Genomic DNA, 21,582 nt, shown 5'->3' with positions numbered 1-21,582 from the left:
CGTCCCTGGGTGGAATCGAGCCACCAACCTTTCGGTTAACAGTCGAACGCGCTAACCGACTGCGCCACAGAGACTTACTAGTGGAAGTTTTTCTCGAATCACAACTTTCCGGTTAAAAAAAAAATCTCTTACCATTCTTTTTGCCAGCCGGTAATATTTCTTCTGCACTGGTAACCAAGAATTGAATTTCATTTTTCGCAAGCTGTGTGAATTTCATCAAAAACAAGTTTTCCAGAAAGGAAATGAACACATGCATTTAACGAAATCAAGCCCATTGTGAGTGACCAAAATGGTACGTTCTGTACTACAAGATAGGAAAAAATACACAGCTGGGATTTGAACCTAGGTTCTTTTGTTTAATAAAAAAGCGCTTTAACCAACTAAGCTATGGTGACAGGACAACTGTCCCCTTTTACAGCCACTTGGACACACCGCTCTGAGACATCTGCGTTCAGTAAGCGCTGAACCTGCTCTCAGAGCAAATTGCCTCTTTTACATACAGTAGCAGCCCCGACACTGAGAAACGAAGAGAACTGGCTTTTATCTAGCATTTTTCATGTCCAATGGGTTTGACATCTCCCAAGGGCGACAGAGTTCTTTTGCAACACTATTTCTTCTTTTTTTTTATTTCTGTACGCGTTGATAAAAAACGAGTAATCGTGCAAGGGAAAAATGTATTTTTTTCATAGAGAAAAGTTGCACCAGGAAATGTTGTGTTGAGAAGAAGTGATTTAACATGATACGTGACCTAATTTATCGGAGCAAATGCTCACCCAGCAAGGTCTGGAGAGGTTGGAGAGTCTGGTGGATGTGATAATTATACGGTGTTGTGGAAGAAAACAGTCTTTCTTTGAATTCTCAATCAATCGGAATTTCAGTGCGAAACATAAACCCTTTCTCTGATTTAAAGAGATGATATTTTAAAACTCATAAAAAATCAGAAAACACATGTTTCTCACTTTGAAATTTTAGACGTGGCGGTGTATTACTAGCAGCGGCGCTGAGCACACTATGGGGGAATTCAGGTTATGTGAAATACCAGCGGTTTAATGAATAACGCGTCTGATTTCGGATCATAAGATTATAGGTTCGACTTCTACCTGGCTAGTGTAAATTTTATTCAAACTCCTCAGTAATAGATGTCTATTATGTAATGAACCGCACCTGAAAGCAAACGTTGGGTCTGTTTCCTTTGTTTTCCAGCATGAAACAGCAAATCGTTACAAAAAGCACCTGCTAATGTCCAATAGCGTTTTTTTTTCAAATTACATTTTCAGGCTTCAGACACTATTTAATAAAAGAAAAGTGTCCGAAACTCCCTAACTTTCAGGTTTGCTTGAACCTGTATTTAAAAAAAAAAGTTACCTGAAACTTCCGGGATTCCATTCTCTGATGTAGCTGTCTCTAAAGTTGGACGGGATGTTTAGCAGATGTGTACTGTGCCTCTTCTCTTGTGTTCAAGGATATTCGTTGTGAGATCTCCACACTGCGTGTCCTGTACTGCTCTATTTTGTTTAGATTATCTATGTGGTGTACAGATAGAACTCAACTGCATGGTGTGAATTCCGTGTTCAGGACCAGCAGAACCTGAAAAACTAACAGTTGACCTCGACGTGATTTGAACACGCAGCTTTCTGATCTGGAGTCAGACGCGCTACCGTTGCGCCACGAGGTCATGGGTGTCAGCGCCTTTGAATTCCCCAAAGGAGACAAATCAGCTTCACAAAAAAAAAATCTCCTGTATAGAGCGCCGCTCTTCCGAAGAGAGTCTCTTCTTCCCAGACCACATTTTATTCTTCCTGCGCAGCTCTTGTGCAGGTGTTGTTCTCAATTACAGATCCAGGAACACTGATTTTTTTTTCTATTTTTTTAAATTAAGTACCCCATGGTGCAACGGTAGCACGTCTGACTCTAAATCCCCAAGTTCATTTTCAAAGTATATCGGAGTCAACTGATACTGATCAGGTTCTGCTGCTACTGAACCCGCAGTCTTCACCTTAAAGTTCAATTCCCCAAGCCTTTTGACCTTATATGTCCATCCCTTCTCGTCAAAACTCGTATTTTCACAGGGTACCCTTCAGAAATCGCAATATAGAATGAAAAAACTCCAGTAGATCTCGGTCGCTGTTGGTGATTTTCATTTAAAAATAAATGAATCTCTTGAAATTTTACGGAGTGTATCACTTTCACCGAGACCGAGAAGTGTTAAGCTGTACATGAGTCTTTGTGGTTCGGTTGTTAACCAAAAGGGTGGTGCTTTGAGCCCTCCCAGGGACGCTATGAGCCTTTTAATGTACACACCCGTCTCACTTCATCTCCACGGCCGGTCTTGTACCGCAATCAAATACAGAGCCCGTAGGAGGCAGTAAACTCGCAAATATAGCTCACTGCATATATAATGAAGAAGCAGAGATTAGTTTCTCATCTGCGCGTTACAGAGCCTTACGCAACTCGTACTGTACCAACAGCTAGGGTTTGATCCCTGCACGGGCTATTACTTGAAAGGCCATTGTAAATGACGTGTAAGAGATTTATAGATAGGTACTTTATTGATCCCGTGAGGGAAATTAATAAAGCTTATCCAGCTGGCTTTTATGTTTCACACTAAATTGCGATCTTGAAACCAAAATAATTAGAAATATGGAACACAACCGTTGTTCCCCAAGAAGGAAAGCTGTTTAACACTGACGTCACTCCTTTTTATTTAACCCAGATTGTGAAGACAACTCTGCCCTATCAAAGGAAAATGTTGCACAAAAGTTGGAAATCACACTCTGAATCCATCTGTACTGTATATTTGATTTCCGCGATCCGTTCAAGGCTACTTGGTGCTTCGCAAGCAAGTCATTTCAGGGAAGAAACTCAGTTTAGAGAACTACTGGTGCATTTTCACTCATTGAATTTGATCTTTGTACTCTCTTTTCATTCTCAGCTATAATATTTCAAAATTACAGTTCGGATTTGTTGGAAAACTTCACAGGCATTATTAAGTTAGGACTGTACAATTGTATTTTAATATCTTGGTATATTTACCTTCATTGTAATATGGATGTAACCATAAATGTTCTTAAGCATGTTGTACTTTTGTAGTACTTTCTAAAACATTTTAACTGAGGACGCACACGACTATTATACCTTGTGATACATGCAAGACATCTGTAAACGAAGATGTAATTACAGTCAAATTGGCAATTAACAGAAAACCACAATTTGTATAAGAAACGTATAAATTTGATTGCTTCCATAGTATTTTGGATTTTCTTACGAAGATCTCACGAAGTATTGCCAGGATCTATATTTAGCGTTCGGTAGCGATAACACTGCTGATATTGATTGAGTAGAAATCTATGATGTATTGACAACTTTATCTGAAGCGAGAAGTCCTAGAACGCTGCCTATGAAGTGTTAGGATTCATACCAAGATATACTTTTTGTTTTCAACCCAAAATGCTGCTATTGCATTACACATTATATGAACATTACCAGTTTTGGTAGCTTCTCTGCGCGATTTTTCGAAACTGAAACTAATTACAAAATTACTTAAGATCAACCATGACAAAAAATTATAAATCAGGACTAATATTAATATCAACTGATGTTACTACAGAAAAAAAGATTTAACTGAAATATTAATAAGACTATGCAAGCCTAAAAAGTAGAACAATTCAATTTATATAACTTTTTTTTTGAGAAATGGGCTCACACACCGGAAGACACTAACGTTTCTCTTCGTTAGAGTATGTGAATAACAGTTTAACCCAAAATGTTTGGAGTCCAGAGGGAGGACTCGCTCGCTGAATGATCTCTCAAGAAATCCCCGGTGAGATTCAACAGGTGTTTTCTTCAACAGCCACTAAAAGTCTGATGACCTTCTCTGGATTTCCTGAATATGACGTCAAATTAGTTCAAATCATTTGGTAGTTAACAGAACGAAATGCTTTGGAGGTACATTTAAAACAGCAGAGCAACACTGTAGCACTTCGTGTGTGACTGAATTTAATTGTGTAAACCTGGCTCTCTATGAACACGAGCAAAGAGTTCTCACTCAACAGAAGATTGCGATGTGAGCACAATAATATAAAGCACCTGGTGATGCCAGCAAGTGAACTCGGGATTTCATACACGAAAAGCATGCACTCTACCACTGAGCTACATCCCCTATGGCACAGATGGTGGAACTGACTTAAAGATGTGCATATGTTCACTGACCACAATCCACCCTTCACGAAGAATGCCTGAAGTTTCCCACTTTCGCGTTTCTTTTACTACAAAGTAAATCAATGGGAATGAAGAAATAAGGAAGGGAAAATAATCGCATCGAAGCTTCCAGAGACTGGGTAAAATGAATAATTTATTTTTATATCCAGTCAAATGGGCGACGGTGGTTGATTCTTCAACGGGGGAGTGCGTTTTTCTACCTCCTTACTCGACTGTCTTTCAATTCTGTTTTCTTTGAAACCTTTCTGCATCTTTTAAGTGCTTGCGATAAATTACGCATAGAAAAACAGCAGTACAGTTGATGTTCATGGACCGATGCACACAACTCCAATGATAAAGCCCTGTTTGTAAATATTGTAGAAGAACGTTAAAGGGCGAAACAACGCTCCAACCACGGGAATGGTAACAAGAAGGATCGTGTTCTTATTTAATATGTTCTTTTGAATTGCCTTGTCAATACACACAGGCTTTAGAGATGGACAAATAATTTACAGTGGTGTTTGTAAACAAAGATGGAACATGTTTTTTCTATACCAGGAAGAAAGGAGCAGACTCTTAAACTTTAAGAGACAGAAACAACACCTCATCACAGCTAACACTAATTAAAACGACATCACAACAGAAGAGTGAAGCCTTGAGTGAATCAAATTAGTTTTTGTTGGTCGTCTGTGTCTTCATAACTTTGTAGGTGAGAGAGAGGATTGCGAAAATGTGCGGGTGCTTCTTAGAAGTGTGTTGGTAGTACAGGTGACTTCCAAATAATTGAGCCGGGTTTTAATCCCGGCCAGTGCATCCCCAAACCTTTTCAAGATAATCTGTTATCCGGTAGCACATCTCCTGAAACTAACATTCGAGGTAGGAAGCGTGCTCTTAAACACCAAAACACTCAAAAAGGAAGAAGCAGATCTCTGTACACAAGACAGTAGTACGATATTAGAATTTCTGAGTTCTTGACGGATTCAAGCTCCTTCCCAGAGGTCCTTGCTCGCCAAATAACTTTGCATCTGAGGAAGAGCACCACGGAAAAGAACCCAACTCAACAAGCGAGCGCGTTGGTTGCTCTTGCTTTTAATGCAAGGAGCTGTTTTTTTTTCCTCGCAATAATCATTATTAACCTAAAACAGCAGCACAGCTAGGTCGCATTTGTGATTATGTCACTTCTCTGCTTCAGCAAGGTCAATAAAAGACTCTGAAAGTAGTAAAGCAAAACTGAACTCAAAATCATATTAGGAATTCTGAGCGATATCTCCATACAGGTAATCCAATAAGAACGTTGAAATCTTTGAATATCATCTCTCTATATATTTCGCTGCTTTTTACCCGGAGTAAAACTACTGGATTGAAGGAATGCTAACCGCTGGGTTAAAATGTATAGTTGTTATTTGGAGAAAGCTGTAAACTCGTGATCTTATATGTTTTAAAAGCCAGCACAGGAAAACACGACAGTGCTGATTATTTTCCGGAGACGGAGCACTGATGACCTATCCGAGCTGATTGATAAAGCCCACCCAGTGGATACTCTAGCAGAACGTCAAAGAACATTCACCTTTGTATCCAAAGAAACCACAGGAACAACATCAGGAAGCACAATCAATTCCCCTTTTAAATCTTTCCTGTAAGGTATGCTATGTGAATTCATGAAGTTAATCCTCTGATCTCTTCTGATAACGAACAAAGTATTTCTGATGGAGCGCTATGTTCAAAGATTTAATAAGCTTTACCCCTGCCAACGATTCGGCGTGAAGAATTAAAAGTTTCACAGACAAAAGCAGCTCATCACCACAGCCAATTATAATGTACTTGCCGGTACACTATCATGTGCACTGCCTCAAAAGTGATCTCGGCAGATGTTGTTCCCTACATAAAGCTGAACGTGCCAAAGAGTATTTCTGTTGAGAAAACAAAATATTTTTTCTGCCTTGATGTTAAGATGACAGCCTGTCTTTTAGAAAGTCTATCTCTAAACACCTCGCGCAGCCTAACAAAAAGCGCTTTTACTGATCGTATTGCAGGTCTTAAAACACTAACATTTGGCAGCGGTGGGATTCGAACCAACGCCCCCAGAGAGCCTGGAGTCTAAAATCCAGCACCTTAGACCGCTCGGCCACGCTACCTTCCTTCCCATCCATCTTCCTCACATTGCTGGCTTGGAAAATGCCGGGGGCTTCAGCTCTTGTCGTCGGATCTAATGATATCATGACATGTGGAAGTGACTGCACCTTCATCTTCCGAGATGCTTTCAATAGCACAAACGCTACTTTCACCGGCACAAACAGCAATAACAAAGGAGGTGGGATTCATCCTTTGTGCTGTTTGTAGGGGCGCAACTCTACGGTGATCTACTGACTTGAAAAGCAGAAATCAAAATCCTCTGCTACTACTGTTGCTTTTTTCATAGTTTCTTCAAATCCTTCATTTGAACGTCGATTTTGAAGGATATTGATGATAATACCACATAAATTGTGGTTTTCTTGTGATCGCCAATTTTATTCAAATACCAGCCTTTTTTACAGTTTCTTGCGTGTTTCACAAGGTATAATAGCCCCCCTCGCATCCTCAGCTAACATATATTAAAATGACAATAGATTATACAGCATGCATGTTAACATTTATATTAAAAATATATAAATAAAATAAAGTAAAGATACCAAATAACACAGTGCTAACCCAATAATTCTTGTCAGGTTCTCCAACAAATCTGCGTTGTTATTTTAACATGTTTCAGCTGAGGGTGCAACAGGAGTATAAATGAATTTTCCCGCCAGCCATTCAAAGACCAAATTCCATGAGTGAACATTATTTTCTCAGACGTTGCCGGCATTGGACTTTGCCGGTGGTATTGAATTATGTCCACAACTATTGTAGTAGTTCCTTCTTGAAGTTCGACACGTGCAAAGCACTCGTAATATCATAGGTGTTAAAGTTCGCTGAGTCTATTCGAGTCATGGTGGGTATCCCTGCCTATCATTGGGAGACGGGTAGCTTTTTTACACTCAGATTCCAATCTTCAATGCTTTGTGTGAGAGCTTACATAACTTTCATTTTCTCACATTTTCTGACGACTGTTCCAAAGGGGCACCCTGTCAATTCTGAATACTTTTCAAAAACCTGCCTGCATGTTTGATTATTGTCACTTCATTTCGAAAAAGTTCAATATTGATCATAACTAAAGAAAATAATGATCACGAACAAAAAAGGGATAAAGATGCCAGTCGATCTTGAATCACAGCTGGGTGACACGGGCTTCTGTTCTGATATGGTTGTACGAGAAACAGGAGGAATCGCCAATCTCCTATAGAACATGAGTTGAATCAGGAGTGAGACATTTCGTATACTCGTGCATATGTCAACGCCTGACCTACATCGTAAAACTAACATTAAGTTGTCAGAGACATTCATTTATATACTGTACAAACAAGACACAGACCAAGTAATAATTCTACATTAGTTCAGGTGGGTAAACCTGAACTAACTAACTAATAAACCTATTAATAATTCTACATTAACGTGTCCTGCACTGATCAGACTAATTGACATGGTCTGATTCAGAGCCTGTGCAGTTCGTGCTAATTACAACAACGACAGTTCTGAACCCTCATCACCGAACTGAGCACAAGTTCAGCTGTTCTCCAGTTTTGTTACGCATGGTTTTTCATTGCAAATGAGTTCAGAGCTGGAGCTCATCTCCAGACAGTACAGTGTTTTGGGTAATTTGTCGAAATTCGCATGAGGCTGCAGACAACTTACCCAAAGTGTTTTCTATAGCTTTCAGGTGCAGTTCATTTATATAAAAGAATGTAAGTGGTATAAACGCAACGAGTCAGACGGCAGTCGAACCTATAATTTTCTGACGCGAGGCTTGACGCGTTATTCATTACGCCGCTGACCCTGCTATTGTAGTGCTAAAAAAACACGTTTTCTACATTTATGTCTGTTTAAAAATCACTCTCTAAAAAAGACAAAGGGTTTGTGTGTCGCGCTAAAATTCCGCTTCATTTCGAATGCAAATAAAAACCGTTTTGTTCCAAGAAATCATAAATTTGTCACATCCTTCATACTATACTTCTCTCTTGTATTAGTAAAGCATTTTGATTTAAATTGAACAATATATGAAAGGTTTCATCTATACACTTACACATAATAAGTATACGAATAAATACTCGGAAGAAGCCGCAGCTCAGGTATTAGAGAGATTTAAATCGGATCGGAGGATTTAGAGTCCAGACTGCAAACCGACAGCTGACACAGGTCTTTTATAGAACTGTTTTGATTTCCTCTACTTTGTCCCCGTGACGTCATTGTCCTGCTCGCAGCCGAGCCCGACACACGTCTGGTTCTTGTCGCTGGGCGTACACCCTGCGGTCCATGCGGGTCCTAATACCCCAGTACAATGACGGGGACACTAAACTGTAAACAGGTGCCGTCCTTCGGCTGAGAAGTAAAACCGAGGTCCTGACTCTCTGTTATCATTCAAGAGAATGGTGGTGGTGGAGGGGAGTCCCCATTACCTGTAAAGTGCATTGAGTGGAGTATCCAGAACAGCGCTATATAAGTGTAAGCAATGATGATGATGATTATTATTATTATGTAAAATGCAATAAAAAATGAAAAAAATATCAAACTTTGATTCAAAATAGATTAATGTAAAAACTGATAAAGCTAATGCTTTTTTCAGGGCTTTTTAAAAAAGCGAAGTCTGTCGCGATTGTGAAAGTTAGAGAAGGTGTACCAGCGGGTGCCTTCATATCGCGAGCGTCAGTCTCGCCCGTAGCTGCGAGAAGGTTAAAAGCGCCCAAGTGAGCTGTCTTTCATCAGAGTAATTGCCGGAGCAGTAAGACGCAGAGCACCATCCTGCAGCTGTAGACGATGCTCGGGGAAGAGCTAATTTTGTTTTCAGCACAGGGAGTGAGAATGAGCTCAGTCCGGCTCCCAGCAGAATCCATCCTGGTTTGGTTACTGTGACATTGCGTCTGAGGCTCTTTGGATCGTAACGTAAAAAAAAAAACATTTCTCACATCGTGTGACTTCCACGAGAGGAAGGAAAGATATCACTTAAAAAAAAAGAACTGAAGGTTGGATCCGGGGCCTCAATTTGATCAAATTATTAAAATAATAATCATCAAAATATCAGATTGTGTTTCTGCAACATTTCGTGCACAGTACGCCATTTTTATCTAAAACAGTCACAACGAGGGCTTTACACGCAGTGTGGGGTATTTTCCCCTTTTATATTTTTTGCCACTTTATATCGAACCTGTTATACTCCCAGAAGTGCACAGTAGCTTGTACTTAATAAAAATGTACAATTCACCGCTGGTATAAACAGATGTGTGCCGTGTTTGCCTTTGTAAGCATTTGTTTAAAAAATAAGTTCACAATACGATAAAAACACAGAAAGCACAAACTTTATAATACAACGATACAAAATCAATACCAAATCATTATGCCAATTAAGTACCTATCATTTGAAAACAGAGAACACCTTTATATCTACAAAAAACTTGACATTTGTATGTATTTTTGAATTTCAAAGCAGACACTGTAGTCCCTTAATTCGAATATCAGATCTTAGCCAAAACAAGACAATCAGACGTGGGCTGAATTCGGAACAGGAGCCTCTGCTTCGTCGTTTATTGAGCTTTTGATCAATGTCTGAATGAAACAGATTCGCTTTTTTAACTCTTTGGTTAAAGTACACAAAAAGCACCTTCCTTCGAGCCGGAATCGAACCAGCGACTTAAGGATTCCCTGCTGATTCTACTGCACTCCTCCGCTATACCAACCGAGCTACCGAAAGAATGGCAAATATTGCTCTCAGGCACATACTGCCCAATGAAGTGAAATGTTCCGGATGATTTAAATCCCACTTCGACATCAAGTTTCCAACTCGTTTCCTTAGTCTTGTTTACCTTGAATGTAAGCCACGAACCAGGATTCTACTGTATAAACTTCCAGGGATATTACAAAATGTTTGATGGGGCATCAATCATTCCAGGCGGAAATTGACTCCTTTTTTTCTCGAGGGATCATATTAAACATTTCATTTGTATCGAAAGGAGGATCACCATGAGCCACAAAACAAACAGTTTCTTTCTGTCTTTATTAGAAAGTAGCGTTTGTGCTACATTAATAATATTTTCGTGGAAATAAAGAAGTTGTAAATTTTAAAATTTATATTTGAATCGAAATGTGGTTTTGAGTTAAATATTAGCGTGTTCATGTAATTAGTTTGTTTGTCATTACCATATATATTGTCATGTTACTAGAATTTGTAACTGAAGTTTACTAGTTGTGTTTTTTATGATGATGAGGCATTTGTTGATTACAATATTGTATATAATGTATAATTTGAACTACATATTTTTCAGGTGTGAATAATTGTATATTTTAAGAATAAATTTCTAAAACAAATCATTGGCTTTATTTACTAGTTTCTACACCTATTAAAAACCTTTATTTGATGTATAATAGACCTTTAACTATATATGTATAATAGTCCTCTAAATTCATCCGTATAATAGAACCCCAACCATTTATGTATAATAAACATATGATCATAGATGTCTAATTGACGGATAACGATATACGTATATTAGAATTTCATTCTAGACCAGTTACGGAGCACATATACACGTCTAAGGTATGCGTTTAATAGTCGTATATTCTACATCTTTTGCCCACTGGGATGTGCCGATTTTAACTTAGCAAACCAAGATACACATTTTCTAATGCAGCCTTAATTACAAGACAGTTTGTTTCTCGAAAGCGTGTTATGTAAAAAAAGAGAAAAACGAAAATATATGGATGACAATCTTTCAAAGCTGAAGATTATACTTTTGAAAAATTGACATTTTATGTATGCAGATGCATTCGCTGATTTTAGAACTTTGCTGTACTTCCTGAATCATTTTCAGTGTTAAAAAGTGAGTGTAGATTTTTCTTTCACGCTAAGACGCGAGTGTGTATATGTGTTTGATTTTCGTTTCACTGATTCTCATTGAAGATTTGGGAATTAACGACGAAATAATTATTTGCATCGGAAAGCAAAAGGTTTGGTTCTCAACGATATTGAAGACACACCCATGTAGAGCAGCGTGTGGTGATTTGTACTATGAAAGACCAAGTGCTCAAAGTGACGTCTGCGATTACCGTTTAGACTTTTCATCTCGGGCGCACTTTTAGAAAGCAAAGATAGAGCAGTTTTGTTGAATCACTCTACAGTCATTGTCAACAGAGTGGCGCAGCGGAAGCGTGCTGGGCCCATAACCCAGAGGTCGATGGATCGAAACCATCCTCTGCTATGTACATTTTATGCACGATTGATAAGCACACCATCAGTTTAATGAAGTGCATTAAAACTGATTTTTTTCTCTTGTGTGTATGCAAACTTCACACTTACGGTACTCTTTCATCTTTACCAATAGCAGATGCCCAAATGTATCTTTGGTTGTTCTGCGATCCTTCATAGTTTCCTCAATTCCTTCAAATGAACATCCATATCAAAGCAATTATGTATATATATATTACAATTAAGGTACATATTAAAAATATCAACGCACATTTGTATAATGCTCATTTAATAATGATTGTCAAGGATTGTCAAGTTCTCCAACAAATCTGTGTTCTAATTTTAAAATATTTTTGCTAAGGATACAACGGGTGTATAAATGAATTATCCCAACAACCAGTTAAAGAAAAATTCCACACGTGAAAATGGTTTTCTTGGACATTGACTTAGGTACTTAATTGTTTACTTGTTGTAGTTCCACACGAGTAAAACACGAAGATTTCCTGCAACATTCAAGAGGGTTTGCGAAGAAATCCCTACAATTTTAAGCGGAGATTATGTTTACATCATCACAATCTAAAGCGCGTCCCTGAGTGCGTTTGACCCACCAGCCCTTTGTCTAACAGCTGCACAGGGACACATTCCCGTTGCTTTTCACAACTCACATGTTTGTAGTTAAAGAAAATAAAAATCCTGTCATTTTCCTGCCAGCTGGCAGTATTTCTTCTGCACTGACCAAGAGTAACCAAGAACTTCATTTAATCTTTCGCAGGCTGTAATCTACAGAAAAGGGAGTGAATACATGTATTAAGCTAAATCTATCCGACAGAGATGCACTGCTGTTGTTTTTCTCCACTTTTCGTTAAAAGGAGAAAAAATCACTGGCATTTTTTTGCAGCATTTCTTCTGTCCTGATAAGCAAGATTTGTATTTTATCTTTCAGAAGTTGTATGAATTTCTTGAAGTTCAGAAACAACTTGTTCCAGAAAAGAAATGGACACTTGCTTCAAAGTAAATCAAGACGTATGTCTCTCTCGCTGTGTGTGCTCTTATCTGTCCATCTCTCTCTCCTCTTCTCTCACTCTGGCAGTCTGTGCAGAGTATCTGAAGGGGATGTAACACCACTTGGCAAAGAAGAAAAATTCTCAGAGGCAGAATAAAAAATCATTATTCTCTTCTCAGTCAGATTCACAGCTCAGACTCACACTCAGACAGAAGCTCAACGCCGTACTGCTCTCTATCCTCACAATCCAGAACCAGAAGATATTCAGACAATCAGTGCTGCTACATGAACAATATCAGACAGAACAGCCTGGACTCAAGTCACATTTGCCCCTTTTATCCTTTCTCCCAGCTCTCTTAGAGACATAAAAGAGCTCCTGGTTCTCCTCACTGTGAACTGGGCTCAGGGGTCACTGATCTGGCAGTTGTGGGCTCTGTTCCAGGTCGGAAGCAAGAAGGTTCTATTAACCCTTTCCAGGACTTCCAGCCCTTCAGTATTACTTTCTTTACTGTATATCAGGCTCCAAACATGTTTTTTAAGTGTTTTATAACACAAGTGAGTGTGGAATTATCTTTGTATTTATGTTATAAACACCAGTATTGACACTCTGATCAGTATATTGATTATTAGTAGCCAAAGGCCAATGGTCGTGACTACAATAGTGACCAGTTGACCAGTCTGTAGCTCTGAGCAGTGGGACTCAGATCACACAGAAGAAGACCTGTCTGTGTGTGATTCTACACCAGCCCTGGGATTCAGCTGCTCTCACAAGTGTCTCACAGACAGTCTTATAAATGTACAATTAGATGAAGTCTTGTAACAGTTATACAGTTAATTTAAATCATCAGACTACCTATAGAGCTGAGAGCTGGGTGGAAATAAAACCAGGATACATGTTTTAACCTCCAGGAACATGAGTCTGATCCTCCTGGCTTCTATACTCTGATGATTCGTGTAAAACCCTTGAAAGCGCTTATTTCAGGGACTCGTGCTCGTTCTCTACTGCTCCACACGGGTACACTTTGTAACACATTAATCTGTGAAGTAAACGCTTTTCTTTTTGCAACATTTCGAGTACCTCTGGCATTCATGAAAAAGACACTCAAAAGCAGCAGAGACATGCTCTGCTCTGTCAAAATAAGCGCTGTGACGTTACAGACACCAGCCAGAGTGCCGGGATCAGAGAGAGAGAGACCACGGGAGGTGCACGGAGTGCACGGAGAAGAGTTATTGATCACTTATCTATCGACAACCAATTATTTAAACTGAAGAACCGTAGAAAAATCGATTAACTTCACCGATTGGTGAGTACTGATTCATTTCTTGACCCTGTTTAAGTATCTAGAAAACAGTTAATAAAGACTGTATCGACCAATTACCATAGTGCGTTTAGGGTTAATAATGTTCAATCCGAAATTAAACAATGATTATTCATATTACTATTTAGGTAACTGTATCCTAGAGCTAGAAAATGATATTTCAAGTTCATAAAGTAACAGTTTAAATGCATATTTCCAGTGTTTATAAATCATAAGAATGGTAATCACGGCAACAGGCGCCCCGTCACTTCTCGCGTATAAGTGTCTCGCATTTGTCACATAGAGCGGTGTGACGTCACGGGTAGCAACTAATACTAATATCAGTGTCTTTATGTTAATATTAGTGAGATTACAACTGGTAGTTTTAATGCTAGTGTTCATGTGAGTATCAATGACAGTGGCACTACTGATTGTTTTAGTTTTAATGTTCATATTCATGTTAATATTAATTATAATTATAGTGTTACTGTTGAAGTATAAGTAGTATTTATATTTGTGTTAGTTATCGTTTATCTGTAGATAAGTGTGTTTGTGCTATCTGTGCGTGTGTGGGTGCATGTCTGGAAGTGTGTGGTGTCTGTGTGTGTGTGGGCTGTGTGTCTGTGAGTGTGTGGGTATGTGTCTGTGAGCTTGTTGTGTCTGTTAGTGTGTGAGCGTGTGGGGTCTCTGAGTGTTTGGTGTCTATGAGTGTGTGTCTATGAGTATGCGTTGTGTCTATTTGTTTCTGTGAATGCATGACTGAGAATGTGTGTGTATGGTTTGTGTCCGTGAGTGTGTGGTGTCTGTCAGTGTGTAGTTTTATATTTGTAAGTGTATATGTGGGTATGTCTGTCAGTGTGTGTAGTGTCTATGTGAGTATTAATGATGATAGCATTACTGATAGTTTCAGTTTTAATGCTAGTATTTATGTAATATTAGTGATACTTACAGTGTTAGGGTCAGAGTATTAACACTTATCATCATGTTAGTTTTCATGAGAGTATTACTGTTATTATAAGTATTATTAGTCTAGTAGTAGTTTTTGTCAGTGTTAGTAACAATGATAGTGTAAGTTTTGGTGATAGTGTTACTGTTGTAACTGCATTTGCACTGCAAATGTAACTGTATCTGCATTAGTGTTAGTTATAGTGTATCTGTACCTAAGAGTGTATGCGGTGTCTATGTGCGTATATAGTGTCTATTTGTGTATCTGTGAGTCTGTGAGTGTATATATGTGAGTGTGTGAGTGTCTTATTGTGTGTATAAATGTGTGATGTGTCTGTGAGTGTAAATGTGTGTGAGAGTGTAGGTGTACAGTATATCTATCAGTGTGTGTGAATGTGTGTGTAGGTAGGCTTGGGTTCCACTGATGTGTCTGACAGAAGTGACCCATCAACAGGTGTTGAGTTCCAGAGCCATTTGCAAATAAAAACACTTTCTAGAGTCCAGACCAACGTCCAGAGAGCTGTGTCCTCTGTTTTTATCAGTATTAGTAATAATGACAGAGGTAATTACCATGCAAATGATTATTAACCAAAACAGACATCAGAAAATATCGCCTTTGCAATGATGTCACTCCTCTTCTTCATGAATTTTCTTTAATGACAGGACATTTCTGTGTCTGAGTGCCTGCTGCGAATAGTGCGACAAGCCATTTCTTTCCAATATTTTCTAGTTCAGTTATTTATTGCATACCAAATATTATTCTCATTAAGAATATTTTACCTGCAAAGTCACAGTGAAACTACTACGGCGAATGAACTTTTTATGGGTGGAAAACGTTCAAAAGACTTAATGCTCCAGGGAAGGCTTGAACACACAACTTCATTATAACTCCACTGTGCACAGCTACATGCATACCACACACTGACCAACTGTGCCACTGGACCTCTGTAAGGAAGGCTCCTACACCGATTGTAAAACTGGCACAAATGTCGGGCAAAACGGCGTTTTGGCTGTGGATACATCTCCACATGGGGGAAAGGGACAGTAAAATAGTAAGGAAAATACAAGAGAAGAAACTGAAATATACAGTATGTGCTCACTGTAATGTAGGAAGAGATGGTCAACAAGCAAAACAGCTTTGCGGATAATGTGAAGCGACATTGTTTTGTGTCAATTAGCCCATGGATTTCGCTTCATGTGCCTTAAGCTGTGCAATTTGTATGATTGTTGAATGAGATTGGTTTCTTCACAAGCCCGGTCAATTGCCAGTGGAGAGCTTGCCGACGCACACCTTCATGAAGACTATCTTTAAGATGATCACACCTTTCATTGTCAAGTCGCCTCCTTTGCATACAATAGTAGCACTGACACTAAGAGAAAGGATGAGAAATGGCTTTTATCAAGTGATTGCAGTTTGTTTGACTGAGGATCCTTGTGTGCTGAACTGGCCTCTGGAGAAGTGTAGTGCAGTAAAAGAGAAGATTTGTGTCACTCAAGACTGTAACGGAACAGAACAATACAATTACAATACTTTTATGAGAGTAAATAATACTGGTGCATCACAGTTCTTATAATGGTGAAAATAGGAGCACCTTCTCTAAATTTTTGACTGACGTATTTAAACGGCAAGAAACACTATCACTATGCAATTAATTAATGCAGTTGAGCTCCTCTAAATGTTCTAGTCTGATGAAACAATGTATAGAATTAGGTGACAATATCGGAATTCATTCAAAAGCACAAGATTAATTTTCAGCAGCAAAAATACGCTCAAAAATATTTTACAAGAAAGAAACCTTACATTCACCTAAATCAACATTCACCCTCTACATTAGCAGAGAACAGTAGGACAGTTAGTTAGTGTCACTGGACACTGCGTCACAGAGGCTGATCTTTTCGAACTTCAATGAGTCTTCCGACTTGTCGTAGCTGTTGAAGAAGCACCTGTTGAATCTCAACCGAGATTTCCTGAGAGATCGTTCAGCGAGCGAGTCCTCCCTCTGGACTCCGCACTGAGCTGAAAGCTGCGCGAATTCCTCACTGTATGTCCTGTACTGTTACATCCGTTCTTGTGTATGTGTTATCTTGTGTTATCTACGTGTAGAAATGTGACAAGAACACATCGAACTTTTTCCATATGTGAAGGAAAATGCTAAAGAGCCTGAAAACTTTGAACATTTAAGTTCGCGTGCTTTATATACTGTATATTCTTTACTTTACTTTAGATGCTTGGGGTGGCTAAGGATCTGCGCCTGTGGCTGGAAGGTTGCTTGTTCAAATCCCTCTGCCGGCAGAGGAATCCTACTCCGTTGGGCTCCTGAGCAAGGCCCTTAACCCCAACTGCTCCAGCGCACCATACAATGGCAGACCCTGTGCTCTGACCCCAGGCTCTCTCCTTATCTGTGTGTCTCATGGAGAGCAAGCTGGGGTATGCAAAAAGATAATTCCTAATGCAATAAATTGTAAAGGGTTAATAAAGTGATGTTATTATTATTCCTTACAACAGAGCAAGCAAACTGTTACAAAAAACACCAGCTAATGTCCACCAGCGGAATTAGCATTAATATACTGTAAGGTGCTGTTACTTGGGAGTGTTAATCTACAGATAAATTAAACAAATGGCATTTATAGCTCTAAAGAGGTTAACATAGATGTCTGTAACAGATCTTTTCAGTTCATTGCTGTTCCTCTGACTTGGTGAGCCTTTGGAATTTTAAAAGCGTTTTGCTTGCCTCTCGTGTGGTCTGTGTACCAGGCCATTAAAAGCCGCACTATCACTGTGTCCTGTGTGGTCCTACACAACTACACAGCTATCTACTGGAGTCGTCTTCTGTCTGTTGCAGTTGAGAACAGATTTAATACGGAGCTGCGCAGAAATTTCTGCGGCAAATATCGCTGCAGAACTAGCCCGTGCACAACAACGAAGAGAAAAAGAAATACCACAGGGTTGCCCATAAGAGGGAAAAATAGAAATCAATTGTTCAAACAATTACAACACTCTTCCTCTTACAGTGGTCTCATGTTATTTTTCTTGCCATAAGAACAGTGGGATTGTTCAACTGTATTGTTCCCCAAATGGTTGAATAATAATAATAATGATAATAATAGTGGTGGTAGCTGATCGTTCTTGTCCGTGGCCGAGTGACCTGTGTGAATACAGTATGTTGATTTATTCTCCTCAAGGCATCGCTTTAGCAATTCAAAGAGCGTGGGTTTTAAACCATTCAGTGCTTATTTCAACTAACCCCATGTTCCTTTTTCTAGGTCTTCAAATAGTTTACAATATAGAGGTATCTTTAGTAATAAGAAAAAAGCTGCACCTCGGAGATCCATCTCAGAAAAGCAAAGACTTCTTAAAGTGCATTTATGAGCTGTAGAACCTGAAGGAGTTCTCTCTCCTAGATATTAAACGTGCAGATAATGAAATCAGTGATTTACGATTTCCGCAACCTTCCAATAAATACATCTAAGACATGTAACAAACCCATTGTGCAGCTGCGGTGATGCGTTTGGTCAGCGTGCAGTCCATAGTGGAGACATGCTGAGGTTGTGAGTTCAAACCTCACCGGTGGCAGTTTTGCCTGTGATTTCAGCTGCAGAAACTTTCTGTTGGATTTAGGTTGTTTCTTGTGTTACTTTTTCCGCTCGATGGAGCTTTATTAATGCAGGCACACCTGCTTCCTCGGCATTTTATTTTATCGCTGCTCACAAACCAACATACTGCAGACACCTCTGATACTGTTAATGCTTGTGGGCCACGTGTTCCTGCTGTCAGCCTACTATACCATGTTCATGCGCGTCTAGAAACATTACTGCTCTAGTACAGGAGCGAAAGACTAAACGAAATCACACCCACTTTGAAAAAATCACGTTTGACAAACCATAGGAGGACGAGAATAGGATTCTTTGGTTGTTTGAGTACATAAATCAAAGACACTACGTTCAGCATATTCACATCAGGCACTCGGACAGAGATAAACCCAGAGAAAATCTTCTCACGTTTTAATCTGTAACTGCAGGAATCAACAAATTTGTTAATTATCTCAACTTCACTTACAATTTTTAAACAATTTACAAAGCCCACAGTGGATGACATTTGGCTCCGACACACATCAGTTGCTTGGAATATCATTGTAATATTTAATTTGCTTTCCCGTCACACCACTTTTATTAATAATGAAGTTTATCAATCCGCGTTTATTTAAAACATGTCATTTATTATTGATACAGTTTCATTCTGTCTTTATTAGGACCTGTATCACAGCTAATGCATGTAAAGCCTTCAGGATGCGATGGTGAGAGTTCAGTTATCCCAGGGAGTGAAGAGAACTGAAATTTAGTAAATACATATTTTAATAGAGTTTAAATCTTCAAAGTGTTCTGTCACTTCAAAAGCAAATTACAGGAGCAGGGATTGAACCCACAGAGACAATTGTTCACTGGGCCTTAAGTCTAACACTTTAACCAGTCAGCCATCCTGATCAGCAACTTTAGCTGCTCAATTGCTCAGCCATCCTGGTTTCACCTTGAACCCTGGACCCTCAGATTAAAAATCTGATGCTTTACCGACTGAGCTCTGGAAGAAGAGCGCCACTGTCGGGATCCTCGCAAGTCACATGTCTCTTCTTGTGCCGAAGCGCAGTCATACCTGACCCGTCTGGAATGTCTACTAACAGACTTCAGCCAAAAGTGACGGCACCACTCCCAGTAGAATGAGTGAGAAATACAGCATGACATGGGGAGGTAAGGGGCTCCCACAATTCTTTCCTCACATTACTGATTTTTTCAATAGCATTTTGACCTTTTTTCACATTCAGATTTTTTCCCATTTAATAAGATCTTTTAATCAACAACATTAAGTACGAAAACAAATGGAACATTTTTTGGAACAACAATTAAAAAAAAAACCTTTCAATGCCTTGGTTCTATAACTGTGCACACCCTTTATAAAGGGAGTTGTAACTATGCTGAAATTTAAAGAGCATTTCTGCAGAGAAAACAAAACAATTTTTCTGCCTTGATGTTAAGCTCAGGGAGCCTGCCTTTTAGAAATTCTATCTCTAAACACCTTGTTCAGCCTCCTGAGAGACTAACAAATATTGTTTTGAGAAATTGGCTCACACACCGGAAGGCACTAACGTTTCTCTTCGTTAGAGTATGTGAATAACTGTTTAACCCAAAATGTTTGGAATTGTGATTTTGTTAAAATTAAATAGTCTATCACCAGCACGAAATTATTATGAAAGTAAGATTTTTTTTATATCATAAACTGTAAGACATGAAGAGAGTTTACAGGTCGTATCCTTCGCTTTGTCTCTTAAATTAAGCGTTCGGGATTCAAACCTGTGTTCGAACTGTTGTGTTTCTTGAATTTCTTGTAATCATCAAATGTCGTTGTTTAGTCCATCAGTGTTTTTCTCGGTTGTACAATGGAATTCGCACAGTTTTCAGCTCAGTGCGGAGTACAGAGGGAGGACTCGCTCGCTGAATGATCTCTCAAGAAATCCCGGGTGAAATTCAAAAGGTGTCTTCTTCAACAGCCACGACATGTCTGAAGACCTCTGGATTTCCTGAATATGACATTAAATTAGTTCCAATCATTTGGTAGTTAACAGAACTAAATGCTTTAGAGGTACATTTAAAACAGCAGAGCAACACCATAGCACTTCGAGTGTGCCTGAATTTAATTGTGTAAACCCGGTGGTACACCAGGACGTGCATTGAAGTGATAGCAGGAAGCGCTGCGACATGCACTGTGCAGATCCCGCCACACCTAAGAGGTGAGTGGGTCTGTTCGATGCACAAAGAACGCTTTGATAAGCGTCAAAGGCAAGTCATTCCGAGTTGGTCGTTTGTGTTTTCTGTTCAGACGCGAAATGCTGAAATGATCTCTCGGCTCCTCGGTTGTCATTTCTGCTCCGTAAAGGAATCACAGCACGTGTCGGCTTCCAGCACAGTGGGTCGGGACACGATGCCGGGGGCCGGAGAGAGCGATGTCTTCCTCGTTAGTATAGTGGTGAGTATCCCCACCTGTCACGCAGGAGACCGGGGTACATCAGGACCCGCATTGAGGTGAAGGCAGGAAGCGACATGCACTGTGCAGATCCCGCCACACTAAGAGGTGAGTGGGTCTGTTCGATCACAGCGCTAGGGGAATCCCCAAACAGTGTGCGTGGCGACAAAAGAAGCCAGTCCGTTCCCGAACCGGGGACTTTTCGCATGTGAGGGGAACGTGATAACCACTACACTATGGAAACGGGGGGAGAGTGTGCCCAGTGACCCAGTGCTGAGCTTCGCCAATGCGATTCAGCTGCTTCCAGTGCCTTTATTGGAGTGCACTGATGGACCATGCTCTCTCTCCAGAGACCAGCCCGCCTGTTATGGACAGAGGAGGAAAGGCGGCACCACATTCTACAGCCCTCTCCACGCAATCGACGAAATCGGGCTACTGAAGTGGAGAAAATCTCCTCTCCAGAAAGTGCAAATATAATCTTGGAGAGTATAAATCCTATTGCCAAAGGTCAGCACTGTCTACCAGAGTAACCCTCCCACCTCTTGCAGGTTTCCGAGCTGCAGCGATGATCGGTTTGTCTCACACGCGAGAAGTCTTCGGTTGGAAACAAGCGCCGCCTCTTCTCACACGTTTTGCACATGTTCGAGTGGTTTTAATGCGGCTCCTTCATACACGGTGCTGATCTTTTGGAAAGCAGGAGGCAAAACTGACACGTTCCCATACCGGGAGACAAACACAGGCCGCCTGGGTGAAAACCAGGAATCCTAACCGCTAGACCATATGGGAGCATACAGTCACACTGTTCCGGGCATCATGC

The 21,582-nt window shown here is 39.8% G+C and overlaps 2 non-coding genes across 2 annotated transcripts; both read right to left on the bottom strand.

Moving 5' to 3' along the window:
• Positions 1 to 74, bottom strand: trnan-guu (transfer RNA asparagine (anticodon GUU)). Its single transcript has one exon. It is a non-coding gene; the product is annotated as a tRNA-Asn (tRNA).
• A 1,529-nt stretch (positions 75 to 1,603) lies between these two features.
• On the bottom strand, positions 1,604 to 1,675 carry trnaw-cca (transfer RNA tryptophan (anticodon CCA)). Its single transcript has one exon. It is a non-coding gene; the product is annotated as a tRNA-Trp (tRNA).
• Between the last annotated feature and the right edge of the window lie 19,907 nt (positions 1,676 to 21,582).

The sequence above is a fragment of the Atractosteus spatula genome, chromosome 10 (genome assembly GCF_055471065.1).
Source record: "Atractosteus spatula isolate fAtrSpa1 chromosome 10, fAtrSpa1.hap1, whole genome shotgun sequence".
NCBI lineage: Eukaryota > Metazoa > Chordata > Actinopteri > Semionotiformes > Lepisosteidae > Atractosteus > Atractosteus spatula.
The sequence above is the reverse complement of the archived record's forward strand: the minus strand, read 5'-3'. Positions and strand labels throughout refer to the sequence as shown.